Genomic DNA, 7827 nt, shown 5'->3' with positions numbered 1-7827 from the left:
TAGGCTAAAAATACCTATCCTAGATGTGAGCAAGATTAAGATCTATATCACTGCTAAATAAAGCCCAAGGGGCCTACCACCCTTAGATCCTTATCTTGCGAACATCTGACAAACAATAACATCTAAATAAACAAACATCAACACAATCTATCAACAAATCAAAACCTAAAAAACTCCCTAAAAACAATGACAACTCAAGAAAATTCCACCTAAAACTCAATTGTAGGGAATAGAAACCTAAAAACAAATCAAAGCACCCTTGACTCGAATGCTGAAACATATCTGAGATTGGATCTGATAACAACAGAAACTAACCAAAGCATCCTCAAACTAAATGTTCCTCAACTTCTAATTATAATTGGTGAAATCTAATGATGTAGGGACTTATGTGTTGAATGAAAACAGCAAGGGGCCTAAATGGGCCTACGTCGGACAACTTAAGGCTAAATGTGTTTCAACTTCTAATGAGAAAACAAGAAAGGGCCTAAATGAGCTCTACCTACTATAGGCAACTTAAGCTAATGATGACTCATGAAACTAGTGGTGTAGGTGCTAATATGTGAGATGAAAATAACAATAGGCCTAAATGAGGCCTACCTGCTGACATTAGTCAATTTAAGGTGAAATCTGAGAAATGAACATGACAAACTGTTGCAAGGTCTGGATAAACATTAACACATAATCATACTAAAAGACACACCACCCAGAACCATCTAAATTGTAAGGTAACCACCCTTTGATCAATTAAGGTGAAAATGCAAGAACAGTAAAAAACTACAACCCCAGTCTACAAGATAACTAGTGTAACATCAATCTTAAATCACACAGTGGAGCACATATGTGCGCCATCATTCAAAAAAGTCCTTCATTTGGGAAAAACTATAATAGGTGACATATTTTTCTTTGCTTTAAAAAGTGGGGCCTGCTTGTACAAGGGAGTATGGATCAAGTCCTTTTATAATCCTGTAACAAATAAAACATGTTTGGGTTTCATTTCTTTTTAAAAGTGGGGCCTGCTTGTACAAGGTATTATGAATCAAGTCCTTTTACAATCCTGTAACAAATAAAACATGTTTGGGTTTCATTTCTTTTTAAAAGTGGGGCCTGCTTGTACAAGGGATTATGAATCAAGTCCTTTTACAATCCTGTAACAAATAAAATATGTTTGGGTTTCATTTCTTTTTAAAAGTGGGGCCTGCTTGTCCAAGGGATTATTCAATGTCCAAATTCTTCAGTGTAGGCCACCACCCTGCATCCTCGGTACTTCCTCCAATGCGGCCATCCATCACCCGGTCTGGTCTGGTCTGGTCTGGTCTGGTTCCATCATCCAAAACAATAAACTAAAATAATAACATGAAAATAAAAAGCTAAAACAAATAAAGGGAGTGGGCAGATGCACGCACGCACCCCAACTGCAGCAATCCTAGAAACCAGAGAACAAGTATCATTATTCTTGTAAAATAAAATTTTCCATTTAAAAAGCACCCCGGGTGCCTTTCATTATTGAAAAGAAAATATCCTAATTAATTAAAAACATTCAAAATTTAACTTTTAGCAACATTGAGTGGGGCCTAACATACCCTAATCCTAACTAAGCCAGTCCCACCCTTCTGGGCAAGAGTCATGCTACAGTGTGAAAAAAAATTGTAACACTGCCAAATTATGACAGCATCAGCAGGGCACTGCAAGCTTCCCAATTTCCATGGTCAGAGAAGCCCAGGCCACCCCGCCCTTAAATAAACAAGCCGTGCGCGGAAGAAAATTGGATTGTAGCCCATCATAACACACTGGGACGTGATCGAAACTTGCAGAATGAAAAAAAAGTTTGTCTGCGCAGACCAGCTGGGCTGCCAAGGTCAAAAAACAAATTCCTGTTGCCTGTTCTCATGGCCTGATTCTCAAACTAACGGAGGCTAATATTAAGAAAAAAAAAACAATTCTGTTACAGTGTATTGCCAATGAAAAAAGATCCAATTTTTTATAAAAAGACATGTGTCCAAAAATTAAACTAAAGGCAAGACATTTAAAGGGGAAACTACCTTTGGCATACAATATTATACATGTTGCATTTGAGAAACGAATTAACATGGCCCATTTGTCAAAAAGAAATAATTTGTAAAACAGCATAAAATGCATATTCATTTCAACATTATATTTAAGTTCACATTTTTTGATGACACATTTATAAAAGCATACATTTTCATTTTACATTTGGGAAAATAATAATGTCACGTTTTAACTTTTTTCATTTAAAAGCACATGGTTGCCTCACACTAATTAAAAGCACATGTTACCACGCACTGTCGGGCAAGATTTATTATTCTAAACCTATTATTATTGCAACCATCACATTCCTGTCTAGATGGAAACCCCTCACAGAAATAATTAATGAAAACAGCTCGTAGCGTGCACTCTAGGGCTATCTTTTTAACATTTCTCTCATTTTAAAAGAACAGCTTTCTCCGTAATTCACTGGTTGATTTATAAACACTTCAGTTCCAAAGTGAACCCACACAAATACGTAGACGCATTTCAAAAGGAATGTGAAATGAACAGAACTCTTCTCAAAACACAAGATGTTACCTTTCCGTCAAGAAACTGACAAAGCACGTAGGCTGACCAAGGAACCAAAAAAAAAGTCAAAATCAAACCATCAAAAATCCTTAAAATAATTCACTGACTTTTATAGTCAGGTCAGATAACCATGCATGTTGACAGCATGTAAAAAATAAAGGCTGCCATCTCAACTCAAGATATTAACCCTTTGGCAGCTCAAATGGAAACATTTCCCAACGTCCATTTTTACATGGGAAAATCATTAGCACATTTCTTCACGTTTACAAATGACACGTACATATTTTCAAAAACGTTATCCCCAAGCACCCGAGAAAGAACCAGCTCTCTCCTGCCAAACGTAATGAGAACATGCCCTGTCCAAGCCATGACCACATGGCGCTATTTACAAGCCATATGTACAAGACAAACCTTTCACAAACAACATTTCCAAGGCGCAATGCACAAGGAACACAACTGATTAACATAAGAACATGCACCTCACAAACCACATTAAAATGGCGCTATTCTAAAGCCATATTTACAAGACAATAAACAAACTCAAAAAACGACACGCTTTTCACAAGGAATATATTCAAAGCACCATTCACAAGCAACACAACAGATCAACATGAGAACATGCACCTCACAAGGCACATTAAAATGGCGCTATTTATAAGTCATATTTACAAGGAGCTATATTCTAAAAACTCCACAGAGCATATTAAAATGAACACATTTCACATTGCACAGCATAAGCAGATGCAGCAAGCAATTTAATGGGCAATTTAAAAGCACTTTTTACACACATTTATACAATTGGACCATCACAAAGATGTAACTGGCTTCCTCATGTAATGCCATCCTTCAACTTTGACAGTTTAAACACCAAGATGAAAACCATTCCTTCCACCCTGAATAAACCAAATGCCATGATGTAATACAATCTCCTCACGCTGCAACTGTTCAAGCCAATAGGTCTAACAGGCTACATAAACTGCAACATTACGCCAGATGGAACTAGCGTTCAGGGCATTCCCTCAGAACACATGGGCAACTCTCTAAGCACATGGCCAGGCACACAGAGTTCGTAAACTGTCCGACTACGCCAAAATGTAATTGGCGTTCATGGCACTCAGGGCACTCCCACACAACACATGGGAAACAATCTAAGCACATGGCCAGGCACACAGAGTTCGTAAGATGACGACTACGCCAAAATGTAATGTTTGGCGCTTACTCACAACACATGGGGTCACACAGAGTCCGTAAGATGCCGACTACGCCAAAATGTAATGTTTGGCGCTTACTCACAACACATGGGGTCACACAGAGTCCGTAAGATGCCGACTACGCCAAAATGTAATGGCTGGATTTTCTGTTTAGATGGGATCAGCCCCCAGGGGCCCCTATGACCCAGCCAAAACGTACTCACCTTCCGTCCTCAGGACCACCTATCCAGGCACCTGGTACCTACCTGAGGATAGGGAACTCGCAATATACAAGCTCATATTATACTAAGATTACTAGGGATATCCATACACTACACTTATTCACATCAGTTGGTCTCGCGGTCGCCTCGACCCAGACCGTTCTACCCCAGGGCAGATCTGACACACAATCCGGCGTGTCTACACACGGGCCTGCAGAACCCAATGCTCTCTCTTTTCCAGCGTTCGCGATCCTGCGAAACATCCACGGCAGTGTCCCTCCTGCCGCTCTCACTTAGTCTTTTACCACAATCCGGTGGCTTTACACACTGGTTTGACACTCCAGTGCTCTCATTAACGCCGCATGTCAAACGACGATCACATTCCTATGAACACCTATACATATATATATATATATTGGGATATTATCTCAGCTGTCTACTCGGGATGAAACTACAATGATGACTTTGGATATGGTTCCGGATTATATAATGTACTCTCTGCTCTTGGCATCAAAGGTTCACTCACTCCCTATTTATGTGATCACCACTCACCTGATTGGGATTACTCATCCATTCATGCAGCAATTACCTAGGAGCTATGTTTACCCTTAGTGAACAAGAATAGGGATTACACACCAGTTAGTTATAAACTGGGGACATTTATTATAGGATGGTGTACTAACTTAGTCCCTTGGTTGCAAGTCTCCTCTCTCCCTCACTATTACTTACCTGATCAGGGGTAGCATCTGTTCAAACAGCAATACTTACCAGGAAAGATTATTCTTACAATATGAGGACAAAGATATACACACTATGTGCTAGAGTTGTTCTCTGATTTAAGCGCTCCTACCCCCCTTTTTTGATCCATCAGTGGCTCAACAGCAACTGGCTTGAAGCCAGGATAACTTTATCATAAAAGAACTCAAGCACTGTAGTTATGGGGATGTTTATTATTACACTAATAAGAAATACATATACAGATATGTAACTGACAAAGACTATAGGTAGAACACACCACTTGAAAGAGAAGGATTAAACATAACAGGAACACTCCACTGAAAAGGAAAAGATTAGAAAGTGTAAGTGTAACTAATTCAGACTACCTCACCTATTAGAAGGAAGATTTCTCTCTCTGCCTCTGGTGGGATTAGGGCTCTCTCTGTCTCTCCCTCCTTCACCACATCACCACGCCTCTGGTTCAGTTGCTCCAGCTGACAGCCTTCACTGCTTCCTCCCTCCTCATCTTCAGTAATCGTCTGCCTTCTTTCTCCATTCAAGAACTGCACTCTATTCTGCAGCTCCCAGCAGACATCCTCTCTCTCTCTGCAAGCTATTTGGAGCTCCAAGTTGTTCTGGGCTCCCTGCAGTCCTGTGCTCCAAGCTGGTCTGAGCACCACGCTGAACTGCACACCACTCTGCACTGACTTCCAGAACTGAACTGACTTGCACACAAGCTGGAATGAACACTCCTCCTCTCCTGTAGCTCGCTAATATGGATGCTTGTCCTTTCATGGAAAGCTACGGCCAGTAACCTGCCGCCCACCAAATTCTTGTACCTCCCCGTACCAAGGACACGTTCCCAGCTGGCCAGCCTGAAGTTGTGTCTTCGGAGTGGGGAAAAATACATTCTTTCGATAAGGGCCAGCCTGAACCGGTTCTCTCCAAGCGAACAACAGCCTTAACTATAAACATTACTTTTGCCCTAGAAAGCCTCTCTGCTTCCATCAAGATGGAGTCTCTCTAGCTTTAGGCCTGAAAGGGGTGAAATGCTCCTTAGCTCTGTCAGAATACCTACATACACCATACCAATGTGTCTAATATGTCAAAGCCAATAGGCAATAGACAGGTTAAAGTCAAGAATAAAGGCATATTAAGCAGCTATCCTCTTCTAGGTCTGGAAAAAGGGCTTAAAAGGGCCAACACAGGCTAAGAATACCTATACTAGATGCGAGCAAGAATAATGATCTATTATCACTGCTAAATAAAGCCACAAACACTGCCATTACAGGCGTGTAGCGCACTATGCTCTGCTCGTGTCAAATTTTTCAATTTGCTTTTGTACTGAATTTTAGTCATGTCTGCCTTGACCAGAGTTTCTAATAAATCCCAACTTTTATGGGAAACTGGAGCCATAAAGTTACTTTTAGGTTTGAACTGATCGGCTACATTATCCGGTGATTCAATAGGATTTAGAATAGTGAAGAAGTATTTTAGACGTAGTATCCACATAAATTTGAAAAAGGCCACTTCAGTCTCGAGTTCATTCGTACGATAAGTGCTCACGAAAGTAGGTCCTTTGTTTAATAGTTGTATCTCAAATTTAGATAGCGAATATTTGGAGATTTTGATTACTATGTTCTGCTCTGGCTCCGTAGTCCCGATTTTTTCGCTTGTTCTTTCTCTTTCTCTCTTGCCTTGTCCTCTTCTCGTTTTTTGTTGCCGATCTGTGACGTTACTTGATCCAGGGGTTTGCCAAGATTTGTACCCTTCTCTAAAAAAGGATCATTAGAGGATGTAGATGCCAAGTCTATCGTTACAGTTTTTTCAGAGTCTTTTTTTCATGATTGTTCTTGCGTTAAAGGTTGTCTTGAAGTACTTGTATCGCTATGAGAAACCATGCTCTCTTGGGATGAAGTTGTTTGTTGCTTTTTCCCTGCAAATCGTCTTTTGGCGTAGACTTCTGCCCAAGTATAGGCCTCATTCAATTTATAGTCTATAGTGTCGCATTTGAATTTGCGCAATTTCGTCTCCTGTAGTTCTTTTCCGTACTTTTCTAGTTTGATGTCTATTTCTTCCAGATATTTGCTCCATGGTTCTTCTTCTATCCTTTCCGATAGTTCTTTTTTTACATTGTATATTTCCTCCTCTAGATCTTTGATTGTTTTGGCAAGTTCTTCAATAAGCAACAATATTAGATCCAGGGAACACTTGTTCAGAATCTCGAACCATTTCTCCATAAATTGTGGGTTACTGTTTAGTCTGTAGAGCATAGGTCTGATGGCTAGCCTTAATCCTCGCGGGATTCTACTAACACGGTGATACTGGATGAGGGTAGTTGCTTGTAAACGTTGGTTGAGTTCACGCTTAGACAAATATTCAAGTTGTTTTAGTTGTTGTACAACTGAACCTCCTTGTGCATCAAAAGATTTAGTCTCCTTTATTAATTTATAAATCTGTGTCGCTTCATCTGGCGTATATACTTTGGTATTTGCCCGGTTATCCGTTATTGCTGCTATTGAGTCGAAAGACATTTTGTCCGTGATGCCAATACCTCGTGGGTGCAGTAAAGAATCAATTAATGTATGGTTGGGGGTATTGCACTCAGTTATTCAGAATTGAATTGTTTGTTCGATATGTGTGCAGCGCTAGATTAGTGCCTGCTGAACTCTTATGTATCTATGAATGTGGCCTGGGATCGCTAGATAACCAGGACTCTAGTGCGCACAACGAGTGATGAATTTTACAAATGAAACCATTTTTTCAAAACATATTTTATCGTTAAATTGTCACGAGTTTAGTGAATAAAATTCATTTTCATCAATTTAAACAATGCATAAACAATAGAAAATCATTGCGAATAAATCATATGCATTTCTCAAAACAATTTGTATACAACACAATTATATGTACAACCCAAAGCATTTCGGGGTTTGTACCCCTTCGTCAGGGGTCTAAAGGAAAAAGAATAGAGGAAACTTAATTAATCTAGATGCTTTAGGAGATATGCGTTATGTAGTCTTAGGAATTGCGTGAATGTCTTACCCAGATAACTGGTTGTTTCGTAGATGTATGTGTTGTTAAGGGATAATGAATCTGAGAAGTCGAAAAAACGGGAGAATCAA

General features: G+C 39.7%; 1 long non-coding RNA gene across 1 annotated transcript; it reads right to left on the bottom strand.

Annotated features, from left to right (window-relative positions):
* Positions 1–1090: 1090 nt before the first annotated feature.
* Positions 1091–5466, bottom strand: LOC147692726 (uncharacterized). Its single transcript, XR_015300066.1, has 2 exons — positions 5094–5466; positions 1091–1423 (listed from the first exon to the last, which is right to left on the bottom strand). It is a non-coding gene; the product is annotated as an uncharacterized LOC147692726 (long non-coding RNA).
* Between the last annotated feature and the right edge of the window lie 2361 nt (positions 5467–7827).

This window comes from Lissotriton vulgaris, chromosome 9, assembly GCF_964263255.1.
Source record: "Lissotriton vulgaris chromosome 9, aLisVul1.2, whole genome shotgun sequence".
Classification (NCBI taxonomy): domain Eukaryota; kingdom Metazoa; phylum Chordata; class Amphibia; order Caudata; family Salamandridae; genus Lissotriton; species Lissotriton vulgaris.
The sequence above is the reverse complement of the archived record's forward strand: the minus strand, read 5'-3'. Positions and strand labels throughout refer to the sequence as shown.